Source organism: Stegodyphus dumicola, chromosome 4 (assembly GCF_044657685.1).
Source record: "Stegodyphus dumicola isolate Sdum_Otavi_A_Nest chromosome 4, ASM4465768v1".
NCBI lineage: Eukaryota > Metazoa > Arthropoda > Arachnida > Araneae > Eresidae > Stegodyphus > Stegodyphus dumicola.
The window spans coordinates 83,029,011-83,044,355 of NC_140771.1; the positions used below are offsets into that span (position 1 = coordinate 83,029,011).

The 15,345-nt window shown below is 32.8% G+C and overlaps 1 protein-coding gene across 1 annotated transcript in view; it reads left to right on the top strand.

The window, feature by feature from the left end:
* The first annotated feature begins 219 nt into the window (after nt 1-219).
* Sse (extra spindle pole bodies like 1, separase) overlaps nt 220-15,345 on the top strand; it is a 207,686-nt gene continuing 192,560 nt past the window's right edge. Inside the window, exon 1 of the mRNA XM_085815136.1 lies at nt 220-854. The gene's annotated coding sequence lies outside the window, so the exon portion shown is untranslated. The remainder of the gene's footprint in view (nt 855-15,345) is intronic.

Genomic DNA, 15,345 nt, shown 5'->3' on the forward strand with positions numbered 1-15,345 from the left:
TCCGCAAGATTTTCCATATACAATCTTACCACCATAAAACGTAAACAAAGTATCGAAGCTTCGTAATCGATTACAAAGCGCAAAGCTATCAGCTATTCGTCATCGATGGGAAAGGACAGTCTGGGCCATCCGAAAAAGCGGCGACCTACCTCTCCCCCTTAAGCGCATGCTCAAGAATTACCATCCAGGCGAAACTAGTCGATTTGTCCATGACGTCAAAAATTCGAAAACTGGGGTAGGGTTTGGAAATTGGGAGGTATCTTCAAGAATGTCAGCGAAATTATTGACTTTATCTTCATCAAAATAAACAAGTCCATTGCAACCATGAATAGGAGGATTCTGCTTGAAAGGCTTTTTGAATTTACGAGCAGTGTCATAGAGGGAATTGTCTTCAGTAGCAAGAGTGTTTAATCGTTGCTCCATCGTTGAGATTTAAATTCCCTGATATTTTGGCACTCTTAACGAAAGATATAATTAGTTCATATGTTCTTTTGGTTACATCTAAGTTAAAATGACCATTTTCATGTTTTAAAAGACTTAAAAGGCATAATAATTTCAGAATATAATCATGAAAGAATTTGGGTTATGTTCAAAACGAAAATTCTTATCAAAGAGTACGTATTGGTTGTCCGCGCGGACTTCCATCCGCGATTTGGCAACAGCAAATTTCAAACAAAGAATGTGGCGCAAATTTTAGATGAAAGTTTGACCTAGAGTAAAGTGTTTCAATAGAATTTCTTCAATTTTAATATTATTGAAGAAACAGATTTTCATTCTGAATTGTGTTTCACCCCCATGTTTCTTGTGTGTGGAGTCGAAGGATAATCTGAACGTTTTTTCGAAGTGAAATTTTGGTATGTAATTTTACTATCGTTCATCGCAACAAATTATATTCAAACAGCTGCTTACTCTCTTAAAAATACTTTTGTGCAATGCATTATTTTCTCTTATACTAGTATATAATGTAATATTTTTAGTATAACTGCAGGGTTCATATTAACTTTGCATATTTGTAGAATGTTCACTTGGGTGTAGACCAGTGGTTCTCAAACCTTTTTGATCCAGGCATCCCTCCCTCCCTCCTTTTCCAAACTCAAAAACAAAATAGATGTATACTTATTTCGATTTATTTAATTAAAAATTTTTTTTTAAAATAAATAAGCAATAAAAAGTATAGAAAATGTTGGTAAATACCAAAACTTGAATAAAAGTAGTTTTTGCATATTCGTAAAACTAAATAATCAAAAGGTAAATAAAAGGCTGACTGCGTCTCCCCCTGAAACTGAAATCCCTTCCTGTTTGAGAAACCCTTGTATAGACAATTTTTACCATACGTTTTCTTAGAGTTTCAGGTTCCTTTCATTTTTCTGAGCTGTTCTGAAATACCATTAATTGCACATTAAATCGTAAGTACTAACTGTACCTAAATTTTTAGATTTAGGGAACGGATTTGCAGTTGAAAACTCAACATCTGGCTATGGTTTTAAGACTGTCTAGTGAAATTATCCCACTTGTGTTGGTGTCCTCAGTTTTTCATTAGAAAGGGATTGCTATACTTTTTCGCGGTCATTTTTTTGAAAAATGTTTTCTTACAAGTTTTGTTTATGGACATTAAAATTTAAATAGTTGTTAACAAGCTGAACTAAAATCTTTGGAAAATTGAATATTATTTCCGTTGTAAGTATGTGAATGTTTTTAATTACTTTGTTATTTTGCATGAAAGTGTTGGTTACATAAATATAAATAAATTAATCAAATTAAGAGGATGTGAAATGCAAACATCAGTTAGTAAGACTAGTTTGAAGCTTGAAAAGATTATTTCAATGGCAATAAAAAAGCAAAATTTCATGTATAGTTTTATAACAATGGAATTTCTGCTATTTTCAAAGAAAATGGAGTATATATATACATTTGTATGTGAAAACGGCACAATACCATCACACAAACTTGGTATTGCTCTCTGAAACAACTTTGTGGAATACAAATTTTTGCATTCTCTTTTGTTAGGGAATGATGCCATATTTCTGAAGAAATGCAATGCTTTCTTGGAACAGCTTGTGTATAACCCCATTTCTTCACTAACGATAAATATTACCAAAACTCTCGCCATTCTGTAAATACTGTGCTCTGGCAACCTGATGCTAGCAGCAGAATTAAATTTTCATGTGGTTAAGCACTCAAATTTTATTTTTATTATTACTAGATTTTATTATTTTTATTATTATTAGATTTTCAGTATTATTAAATTTGTAAGTAATGCCGTAGCATTTTATCAATCTTTAAAATGAGTATTTTGAATTTTTTATGTGTTGAATCAAAAAATTTTGATATTTTATTTTTCCCTTTTTCTTTCTTGCTTTCTATTTTTTTCCATTTTCTTTCTTTCTTTCTTTCTTTCTTTTTTTTTTTTTTATATATAAAATGTAATTCAGATTATTTTTTCTTTTTGCTCTGAAGAGGAAGATAGAATTTCAAACAACTTATCTAAGCCTTTTAATTTTTTTTTTTCCCCCTTTTCAATTTGTTGCTCAAAGTGTGTAAGAAATTGTTCAATCAGTAACAAATTATTTCATTTAAATCCTTGAAATTATCTAATTTTATGCAATAACTATTCTTGAGAATGAAATTTCCATTCAATTTAATTCGCTTAAATTTTTATACTCTCCTAATTTTATGAAAAATTTCATGATGTTTCCCATCATGAGCAAAACTATTTTTGAAGAACATCGAATGAGTTTCAGTATATTTTATCCTTGAGAAAGCACACATACATGCACAAAAAAAGACCACTTACCCTGATTTCCGTTATAGAATTATTTCCTGAATGCAAATGTAGAAAACTTATAATCATATATGGTAAAAATTTATTGATAAGATCTTCACAGTACTGACATATGCACAAATACTTATTAATAATACTTTTTAATCACAAAGGAAAAAGCCAGCATTCAATTTCACGAACAATTTCTAAATATTTTATAACTATGTTGAATTCTTTTGCTGCACATTGTTTTGAGAACATGTATTCTACTAAATCGGCTAGACTAGAGATTACGGTCCAGTCGCCAAGTGAAGCGAAATCGTGCTAACTCTGGTAACATCTTGGCTTAAATACGAATCAATGCTTTCTGATCATTTATTACTTATTTACTACTTATTACATTTTCTTAAATTTCGTGATAAAACGCTTCACTCCATTTTGCTACTGTCTTAAAAATGGTATATGATATTATGAAAACTTTTAATATTGTTGATCCTATAAAATACATAGTTATCAACTTTCAAATACTTTGGGTAAAGTGCAGAATCGCCCACTTATTTGTTTGGAGCTTTTTACTAAAGGAGAATTGCATTTTTGTCAATTTTCTTTGACTTTTTAAGTGAAAATAGGTCGATGTGTACATGGATAAAGTCAAGGGAGTGCGCAGTGCCATTTTGTGCAATTCTGGGATTTTTTTAAGAGAGAATAGGCTGATGTGTACATGTATACCAAGTATGTGCAATTGAAAAACGTGCCAAGCAGTGGGTGATTCTGCACTTTCCCCATTTTTTTCCTTGTTTTTCTTGAAGTTCTGTTTTAGATATTTTTGCATGTTTACAGGTTGTTTAGATATTTTTGCATGTTTACAGAATTAATTCAAATTCTCAACCATCTAATGATGAGTTAGCGATTTTCTAAAAACACGCAAAAACAACCAATTTGGGGGCTTGGCAATTTTTTGAAAATGCGCTAAACTGGACCGTAATGTTCAGTTTTCCCCAAAGTCTCCATTTCTGTTATTGGGGTAGCTGCATTTTAATATGCTGCCATATACCTTCAGTTGTATTGGTATGCTCTTCTGTAATTTCATCCACAAAAGAAATGCCGGCTAATCTTTGGAATATGGTAACAGGTAGTTTCGCGACATTTTGGTAAGGCGATAAAGGTTACTAACTAGGACTTTAGCAGTGTACATGGATAAAGTCAAGAGTGTGCGCAATGCCATTTTTGTGCAATTCTAGGATGTTTTTTTAAGTGAAAATAGGTCGATGTGTACATGGACGTGTTAACTTCCTTCTTGTAGTTAAATTAATCACTCGTAAAATGGTTGTAAAAGACAAACATTTATTTGAAGATAAATCTTAATAACCTATACGTAACGTATTTGTAAACGTACATAACATAAGAAACGTACTTACTGCATCGTACCGTTAAACATTTGAAGCGTACATCATCTGAAAGTATATTTTTAAAATTATAAATGGAACGACATCCAGAAATTAGCTGTTGCCATTTTCTCAATAGATATTTTGTCTAATAACAATTAAATAATTTACAATCGTTCTTACATTCGACCATCCTGACTTTTCAATTGCCCTCAATTGAACCAAATCTTATCATGCATTAAAACGACAAATAAACAACAACAAAAATATAATAATAGGTAGGTAAAAAATGAAATATAATTTTAAAAAAAATTCTATAAGTCCTATACGAAGTCTCTATAGCGCAATGGTTTGCGCACTGTTCACTTGGGCCTTTTAAGTTCGCCGTCAACCTGTTCTGTATTTCTGGAAATGATGGCCTCCGAAGATCTGTTTTTAGCACGTGAATCAGCTTGGTGGGGCTTTCGACAATCCATTTTTGATCTGTAAAGTAGACAAGATCTAGAGCCTTGACTGCATGGCTGCTGTACTTCGTCATTTGCTTCAGTATCTTTACTAGTTGCTTCTCCTTCCATTCTACTTTGACTGCATTCAGTCTCATTCCTATGATAGTGGGTTTTGCTATTAAAGCACCTTTGACAAAATCGTCTAGGATTCCAGTGATTGTCTCTTCCACCTCCTGAAACTCTTTGTTCGTTTTTTCTTTCATTTTGTTCATCTTCACTTCCATCACGTTCAACGTTTCGTGGAAGTCCTATGGATATATAACTACAATATTGCCTGAAGTAAGGATGACGTAATTGCCTTCGTACGAGCCTTTGAGGTTGTAGTTGCTGCTTATCATCTACATTCTTTTGCTCTGACTACCATCACTTTCGTCATTCTGTCTTTGCCTTGGCATTAAGTGGTGTTTAGAGAACAGTTGGCCACAGTGTCGATTTCTATTTGTAGCATAAGGACTATTTTTCACCGAAGTGCGATTCAGTCCAATCAGATTTGCAGTTTCATCCCTCTTCTCTGGAACAACTTCAAATGCACCTAATTCACCATATCCTACACTTCGAACGGCACTTTTTGTATTGTTTTTCTTTACTGCAGTTTGGTAAACGAATATATCTTCTTTAGTGTCCATTTTTATCAGATCAGTGCACCCTAGTTCTGAAATATTTAGTGCAAAGCAATCTCTGTATTCATTCAGAAGACACAATAACTCTTGTTGGTGATCAACTTCGAGATCCGAGCCAATTTTAACTTGGCTTAAATTTATAGGAACTTTTATGTTGCTAATATTTTTCGTTTTTGCTAAGTTCGAGCTCAATTCAGAAATTTCAGTATTTAAACATAGTTCAACTTCTTCTGCTCTCCCAAAGCATTGATCTTTTTGGAGCCTAACACTTCTATCGCCAACGTTAATCACTGGTATACAAGTTTCGCCATTTTTAATTTCTAATAAACAGCTTATACCTTCAGAAGGATTTTCTATCATAATTAATCCAGTATCTACAGAATCTGTTTGAGAACTGACAAGACTGATCGTATTTTTCTCTAATTCATTTTTCTCAAGAGCTTTAAGGCAGACTCGATTTATTTTTTCATCAATTTGGAGGTTACTAAATAGTTCATCTTCCCTATACCCGAAGTGAAATCTTTTTCCTATTCTGACATAAGCAATGTGAGGTAGATCAAGCCATGTCCGTCCGATGATTAGATCAACTGGCTGTGCATTATCAGGTACAAGGTATATATTTATGCTTTGGCCTTTTACATTATCAACTTCAATATCGGCTTTAATCATTCCTATGGAGGTCACTGCAGGCACCCTTTGATTTCCAAAACCGTACAATTCATTCATAGCAGGTTCTGGTTTCACTTTAAGTTTCTGAGCAACTGAAGTCCTTAAGAGACAACAAGAACTCCCCGTATCAATTAAAGCCTGTACTTCATAATTATTCAGTTTTGCTTTCTTCAAATATGAATTGCTCTCTTCTATATTTTCGCCAACTTGCTCAACAGAATAATTTTTATCATTTGAATGATTATTTTCAGCTTTAGTAACACAATTTTTAGCTTTATGACCTGTTTTATTACATTTTCGGCATGTTACTACTGGTTTGGGCAGCAGACAGTCCCTTGAGATGTGTCCAAAATTATTACAGCTGAAGCATTTTGGTTCACCTTTTTCATTATGTGTGATAGCGTAGAGTTTTTTCTTTTCGTTCATTGTAGCAACTGGACCATCTTTAAAAGAGTTTCGTTTGTCGTAAGACTCTTCTTTACGCGGTTGTTTATTGTTGAAAGTTGACTTCAAGGTATCATAATCATCTAGTTTTTCAACTAAATCAATTGGTGAAATCAACTCAGACCATATGTCAATAAAATGTTCTTTTACTTCTGGAGACACTTTACGTTTTATCTGATCCGCTACAATAAGGTCGCTAAGTTTCTCAAAAGTATCTACTTTAATTCCGCTTATCCATTCATTAAAAAAATTTAACTGATACGCAAAATTCTTCCATGTGTTTCCTACACTCTTATTGTGCGTAAAAAATTTTTGGCGAAATTTTTCAGGTGTCATCTTGTACCGTTTTAATAAGATCCTTTTAACTTCTTTATAATCGTTTGCAATCTCATCGGTTTCTCTGGCGATTAACTGAGCAATATCATACGGCAATAAGCCAAACAAATGAGTAACCCATGTATTTTCTGGTATTTCAACTTGTTTAGCCAAACGTTCAAACATGATTAAATATAAACTGATATCATTCTCGTCAGGTTTAAATTTTTGCATCAAACGATGAAGCTCTAACTTTGGATTCATGTGCGTACCACTAGCATTTTCATTGGTGCCAGAATTTGTAAATCTACTTTCTGCTTCAATACGTAGTTTTTGCAATTCAAATTCCATTTCATACTTTCGTTTTCGTTCCTCGTATTCTTCTCTTCGCCTACGTTCTTCAATTTCTTCTTGACGTTTTCGTTCTTCAATTTCTTCTTGACGTTTTCGTTCTTCAATTTCTTCTTTTTCCTTTCTTTCATTTATTATAATGTTTAACCATTCTTTGGCGCATTCTTCATCGTACTCTTTGCTAGCCAAAATTATCTTTTTCAAATCGCTCATTTTATGACTCTCATTTACATTTTCTCCCAATTCTTCAGCTAATATTCTTAAATCGCATTTCTTTGTTTCTTTGCCTTGCCGAAAATAGACATTTTCGTACTCATTAAAATGCAAATTATATATACAGTCAAAAGTCGTTAATCCGGACTCGTCGGGACTTCGGCGATTCCGGATTATCGATTTTTCCGGATTATAGATCATCAGTTTAAATCTGGTAAAATGGCATGCAGAAATTATAAAATTAAAAATATGAAACCGTAATTTACGAAATAAAGAACAATTATGATCTAAAGGGTATCAAAATTTACAAAAAAAAAAAGCTTAATATTTATTTGTTTACTTTATTAAACATTTCTTTCAACGTAAGTTGTTTAAGTTGCTTCGTTTTTTATGTTATAATACATTCTCTTTAATTCTATACAGACATAATTTCTTGTTCAGTTACAAAGTTCCGCTGTCCTATAATTGTCCAACCTATATTTAACCAAGTCCTATAACTGCTGTGTCGAGAATACCGACTAATTTGTCAATCGAAATTTTTTCGTTTTCAATAACCTCTGTTACTTTCTTCGCTATCGGAAGCGAATTATAATAACGAGGCATTTGATTTAAATCATATCAAAGACGAGATGAAATACTACATTGAGTAAGCAATTATAAGCAAATAAAATAAAAACATCTGCTCTTAAGATAAGGATAGTGCTGACAGATCAACTTCCAATTCAATGCACGCCGCCGCCGCGTTAAAGATAAACAAAGTTTAGATAAACAAACGTTAAAGTTTAGATAAACTTCATCCCTTTTTTGCAGCAATTCCACTTTTTGTTTAATGGACTCCGAAAGATACTTTCGCTTTGTATATCCTTTACATATTAGTAAATATATATCGAAAATTCTATTTGACATAATCGAAAGTTCAAGCTTACTTTTATAAAATTGCTCTAACAGTCTGCAAAAAATAATAATCCGGATCCAATTCGAAGATTAAGGAACAACGCAATCTGCAACATTAACTGAAATAGATAATTAGATAATTTTAGCTTAGCTTATCCCGTCCGTTATACATTAAACGCGTATTCGTAAACGTATTTTGCGCACGCGCACACGCAAATTAGCAGCGGTAAAGGTCAACGCGACGCATGCGCAGAAAGTTTGTAGCTTTGAGGTCCGGATTATAGATCATTCCGGATTATGGGTGTCCGAATTAACGACTTTTGACTGTATATGCTATTATTATTAACTTCCAATTAGACAACTTAATAGAACACAATTATTGGTATTTTATAAGTTTGTTTGATGTTCTAAATATATTTAAAAATTTAAAGAAATGAAAATAATAAACTCTCTTTCCAAAATGATAAAAAAATAACAAAATTAAATTCTATAATGATTATGTTACATCAATTAATGCACATACCTTGAAATTCAAATTCTTTTCAATTTATTTACGTCATAGCAAATTCTTGTAGCTTTAGGCTTAGGTTTCAGAATAATCCCGCTTCTTATTTATGTTAACTTCCTTCTTGTAGTTAAATTAATCATTCGTAAAATGGTTGTAAAAGACAAACTTTTATTTGAAGATAAATCTTAATAACCTATACGTAACGTATTCGTAAACGTACATAACATAAGAAACATACTTACTGCATCGTACCGTTAAACATTTGAAGCGTACATCATCTGAAAGTATATTTTTAAAATTATAAATAGAACGACATCCAGAAATTAGCTGTTGCCATTTTCTCAATAGATATTTTGTCTAATAACAATTAAATAATTTACAATCGTTCTTACAGATGATACCGTGTATGTGCAATTCTTAAAAACGCAGCAAGCCGTGGGCGATTCTGCACTTTCTCCCAATTTCGCACCTAATCTTCGTCATGATTAAGCACTTTTGTTCCATAAAAGTTCTAGCATAAGCGTAATTCGGCTAGCAGATTGTTGAAAAAAAAAAAAAAAAAAGTGGCGTCCAAACAAAAACTAGCAGGTTGCTTTAGCAGGGTTGGTCGCCAAATTTTCGCCAAAAAATCAACAAGTTACTATTCCAAAGATTAACCAAAATGCCATGGTTTACGGTTAAGTGGTCAAATCCTAGGGTGTCTAAGGTTCTATAAGCCCTCCGCAGTCTGACATTATAGTTGTTCCTGGACGAATCCTCTCTTGATAACACTGATAAGTGTTTGTGCTGTACAATCATGTACAGCCACAAAAAAGTCTCCACTATCATGTTCATTTCCTCCAAACACCTACTGCCCTTCTACTTGATGGTCCCAATGATATTTTCTCTTTTTGAATATGCTTTCATCAGTTTCAACTGTTTTACCAGGTCCACCAATCATCTGGCTGTTCATTTTGATGTATTCCAGAATTGTCTCTCTTATGCATTGGCTCCAGGAGGCCAATTGTGTTTGATCCAAAACTATAGCCTTTCATTATTTTTGATGTAGCAATTCTTTCAAGTACATCATATGTCAACACAAAGATTTCAACTATAGTGAGTTTGTGTTTTGAAAATTATGATGATGCTCAAATCGTCTTTGAAGCATAGCAAACACTGCTTTTTTTTTTTTTTTTCCCATGGTACCATGTTATGCAAACTGAGAGTTTGCAATCATTTTGCAAACAGCAACCGGTTGCATTTTGGACATAGTATACAATTCTGAATCAGTTCAGCCTCCTTTAAAAACTCAAGCAAAATTTCTTGCTTTGTGCACAGGAATACAAAGAACAGCCTAGTGGGGATACCATTTTCCCCCAAGCAATTACCAGTGGCTGGAATCTGGCAAGAATTAACTATAATGGTCTGATATTTTCATACTCTTTAATGGTGCCTTATTATTGTGGAAAAAAAAATGCTAATACAGTCAAAAGTCGTTAATTCGGACACCCATAATTCAGAATGATCTATAATCCGGACCTCAAAGCTAAAAACTTTCCGCGCATGCGCCGCGTTGACACATGCACATAGGCGTTTACGCGTTCGCGTAAGGCCTTTTACGACTGCGCATATGAGTGTGCGCAAGCGCAGAATACGTTTTCGCGTGCGCGTTTTATGTATAACGGATGGTATAAGCTAAAATTATCTAATTATTGATTTCAGTTAATGTTGATGATTGCGTTGTTCCTTAATTTTCGAATTGGATCTGGCTTATTATTTTTTGCAGACTGTAAGAGCAATACTATAAAAGTAAACTTGAACTTTGGATTATGTCAAATAGAATTTCCGATTCTGGAGCTCCCAAAGGATCGTACAAAACGAAAGTATGTTTCGATGTTCATCAAACAAAAAGTGGAATTGCTGCAAAAAATGGATAAAGACATGAAGAATGTGACAACAGAGAGATTAGTGAAAACGAAAAAATTTCGATTGACAAGTTAGTCGGTATTCTCGGCACAGCAATTAACGGGACTTGAACAGCGGAACTTTGTAACTGAACAAGAAATTATGTCTGTTTATAGAATTAAAGAGAAAGTATTATCACATAAAACAAAGCAACTTAAACAACTTACATTGAAAGAAATGTTTAATAAAGTAAACAAATAAATATTAAGCTTTTGTGAATTTTGATACCCTTTAGATCATAATTGTTCTTTATTTCACAAATTACGGTTTCATATTTTTAATTTTAGAATTTCTGCATGCCATCTTACGAGATTTAAACTGATGATCGATAATCCGGAATCGCCGAAGTCCAGACGAGTCCGGATTAACGACTTTTGACTGTAGAGTACAAAGTCTTTAATCCAGACTCATCGGAACTTCGGCGATTCCGGATTATATATCATCAATATAAATCTGGTAAGATGGCATGCAGAAATTAAAAATATGAAACCGTAATTTATGAAATAAAGAGCAATTAGGATCTAAAGGGTATCGAAATTTACAAAAAAAAAAAAAAAAAGCTTAATATTTATTTGTTTACTTTATTAAACATTTCTTTCAATGTAAGTTGTTTAAGTTTCTTCATTTTATGTGCTAATACTTTCTCTTTAATTCTATAAACACACATAATTTCTTGTTCACTTACAAAGTTCCGCTGTTCAAGTCCTGTAATTGCTGTGCCAAGAATACCGACTAACTTGTCAATCGAAATTTTTTTGTTTTCACTAACCTCTCTGTCAGTTTCTTCATGCCTTTATCTATTTTTTGCAGCAATTCCACTTTTTGTTTGATGGACATCGAAACATGCTTTCCCTTTGTAGATATTTTAGCAGCTCCAGAATCGGAAACTCTTTTTGACACAATCGAAAGTTCAAGCTTACTTTTTTTTATATAAAATTGCTCTAACAGTCTGCAAAAAAGTAATAAGCCGGATCCTATTAGCAGATTAAGTAACAACATAATCTGCAACATTAACAGAAATAGATAATTATATAATTTTAGCCTAGCTTATACCGTCCGTTGTACATTAAACGCGCATGCATAAAGGTATTATGCGCATGCATAAACGCTACGCATGCACAGAAAGTTTGTAGCTTTGAAGTCCGGATTATAGATCATTCCGGACTATGGACGTCCGGATTAAAACTTTGTACTGTATTGTAATCTAGAAAATATAAATGACTTTAAATAATTTTTGAATATAAAATTACAGTTAGAATAGTGTATGAAAAATACAGTAAGTAAAAAGAATGCAAAATAAATATGGAAATAATATAAATTTTTATAATAGCGGAATGTAAGTAAAATGAAGTATAATCAGGGCGGTAGGGAAAGTGACCGATTCTTACTCTCTCATATATATATATATATATATGTAAACATATACACATGAGTTACAGCTTATTTTTTTAATATAAAAGAAGTAATAAAAGCTACAGAAAAAAAAAAAAAAAAAAAAACATGATGACATAGGAAATTATTTATATTAATTAGCATTTATTATGAAATGGAAAAACTGGCATTAGTAATTTCTAAAAAACAGTATAGCTTCAATAAGATCTTCTTTGTAGGAGGACCACAGATCCGATTTGATAAACTTCAGAGCTGAGAAGAGTGTTTCCACACTGACTTGAGTAGAAGAAAGAGTTGTTACTGTTAGGGCTTTTAATTTTTTAGGATAGATTTTTAGAAGTTCTAAAAGAGGTGTCTTGCAAAAGCAATTTCTCTATTTCTTCAAAGGCTGTGTCAAAATCTTGTTTGTATATTTTCATTTTTATATCTAAAGGCTCTTGGTTCTTTATTTTCATTCACTTTGCCTTAGCCTTTTCAATATTATCCAAAAATATTTCTCGAAATTTAATTCATCATTAGAAGAGGATGATAGAGACTCAATTGCAATGTCTGCAGTTTGACTGTCCTGATTTGAATACTCTAATTGTTTTGAAAATAATTTCATTCTTATTGAAAGTTCATAGATGGCGTTCTTTGCCTTCTTAATTTGTTTGTCATCCAACGAAATTCCGTGTTTTGGATTTACATATATTGAGCCCAGCAAGGTCTTATTGTCTAGCAGACTAGTTTCTCTTTTCTTTGTTAAAGAAATGATTCCCTCTGCAGTAAACCCTCCATTTCAGAAAGAACAAACATCACATTTTTCCATTCTCGTCTCCTGTTAATTTTTCAGATTGTAGCTTTTTTGTGGCTGTATACGGTGTCGATAGAAGAGTTTAAAATTCTGGAAAGATCATTCCACAGTCTTTCTGTTAGTGTTTCATTAGGGTTATCTGCATCTTCTAAAAAACGTTCTTAATTGTAACAACCTCTATATCATCAAATATGTACTTCCCCATCGCGTTGCTTGGTCAATAATTGCTCATTTTCCTGCTCGCTAGCATCAAGATTGGCATCAATTTTGGGAGTTCGGGCTGCTATTGCAGCTTACCTAAATTTACCAGTAAGATCTGTAACTAAATGAATTATTTTAATCACCAATGACAAATATCACATGAATCCTCCTCCCTTATATTTATTTATTAATATGTCAATCAAATAGAAAATAACTATTTATTAAAGTATATAGTCCATAAATAAAATTAATAACTCAGTTTGTCATTATTATTTTTTTTTTTTCAATTCACTTTAATTCCATTTCAAATTTAAACTGTCCAACAAAAAGGAGTCGGAGCTGACTTGTTTTTAGCAACTTCAGCTCCAACTTCTCTTACCCCAAAATCTGTCTAACTCTGATTCCGACTCCACAGCCCTGAGTATGATAAATTACTATTAAATAAAGTATAATATATAAATAACAATAATAATCTGAATAAGATCAAAATCGATAATAAAAAAGTAGATACTTTTCCGTTAGCTGGGCACAAGCAAAAAATCGCCAAATAATGTAGAATTTCTCCAAACTTCTTACAACCATAAAGAGATAGTTCATTTGGGGCCATGTGTTCTATTCTCTGAATTCATTAAAAACAAAGTATGTTTCCTTTTTTTCTTCAGTCTTAATTTTTGTTTTAAAAAAAATGATGAAAATTTGGGATTTAGCCAGAATTGAAGAAGATGCTGTCTTTTTTTTTTTTTTCAAGAGAAAGGTATATTGACAAAGAATGCAACATGCAATCAGAATCATGAAATGAAACTGGAAACATCATGAAATCAGATGATTCAGAATCATGAAATAAACTGTCTTTTTGTGACGGAGTACGTTTTTGGTGCAATCTTTCAACATGCTGCACGAAGAAGGGCATTCACAATGGTACGTGGTTCGAATCGTCCAGATTGATTTTTCTAACATCTTTCAGATTTATTTACTGCTGGAGCGAAGAGATGACATCAGACAAATGGTGTGAAAAACAACTGGATATGAATCATAATACAGTTGTAGATTGGAACATCTTCTTAAGAGAAGTTTGAATAGAAATATTAGTGGAATGTAAGCAAAAAAAAAAAAAAAAAAAAACCCACATGCCTGCTTCGCAAAGACCCTCACTCATCCGAGTGCCAGCTCATACGGGAATACAAGAAAATGAGAGAGCAGATGTTTTCGCAAAGGAAGCAGCGGATTCATCCACTTTGCGAGAAGTCCTGACCCTTAGGCCAGTCTCGGACCTAAAGAGTCGGACATTCCATCAGCTCCTAGGAATGTGGCAAGAACGTTGGGATCAAGCCTCCATAGGGAGACGTGTTTACAATCTCATTCCCAAGTTCAAAACTTCCGAATATTATTCCTTAGAAAGCTAATCTGTGTTAAAACATAACCATTTTTGGAAGTTTACTATACTTCAGCAGTTACGAGCTTATTTACAAAACGAGAGAACAATGCCGGTCGAATTCTCCCACAAAAGTGGATATTTGGCGCCATTTGCCGCAAAACGGACGAATGCTTTTTAGTTAAAGTTCCTTTACCAGTACTGTTAGATGCGATAACAAATCACAGCAAAGAAGGGTCAATCGTCTATTCTGATTCCTGGAAGGGCTACTGCGCAACTAAAATGGAAAGAAGCTGGTCTACAGCATTACATTCATCTACAGCAAGTCAATCACAGGTACAATTTTGTTGATCTCTACAGTGGTGTCAACACTCAGAAAATCAGACTCTGAGGCAGTGTCAAATGGAAAAATAAAAAACATCAGGGAATTTCGTGCCATCATTTGGAGTTGCACCTCGCTGAATTTATGTGGAGACGAGGAGTAAATGATCCATTTGAGCAAATTATCAAGAACATCATCATATTCTGGAAAAGCCAATAATTATAAGCATTCTTTTTGGGTAAAACTGTTTTGTTTACAATTCATTAATATTTGTTTATAGTTAAACTTGTTTTGCTTACTATTAATAAATATTTGTTTATAGTTGAACGTTTTCGACTTTTATTCCGTTGACTGTTTTGTCATTCACTTCGCTTGGCGACTTGGCTCGCATTTGGTTCACAATTGGCGACATTTGTGCCTGGCTAACAGAAAATTACCAAAAACTATATTTAATTAACTATATTAAATATTACAATGAAATGGTAAAACAGAAATATAATTAAATATAATAAATAATAATAATGAACTGAAATGGTAAGGAAATATCAATATATAAGAATAAAGAAAAAATAAAGCAAAACTTAAAAAAAAGATGAATAATAACAACGAAAAATGAGAAGAGCTCTGGCACACACACCACGTAAAGAAAAAACTA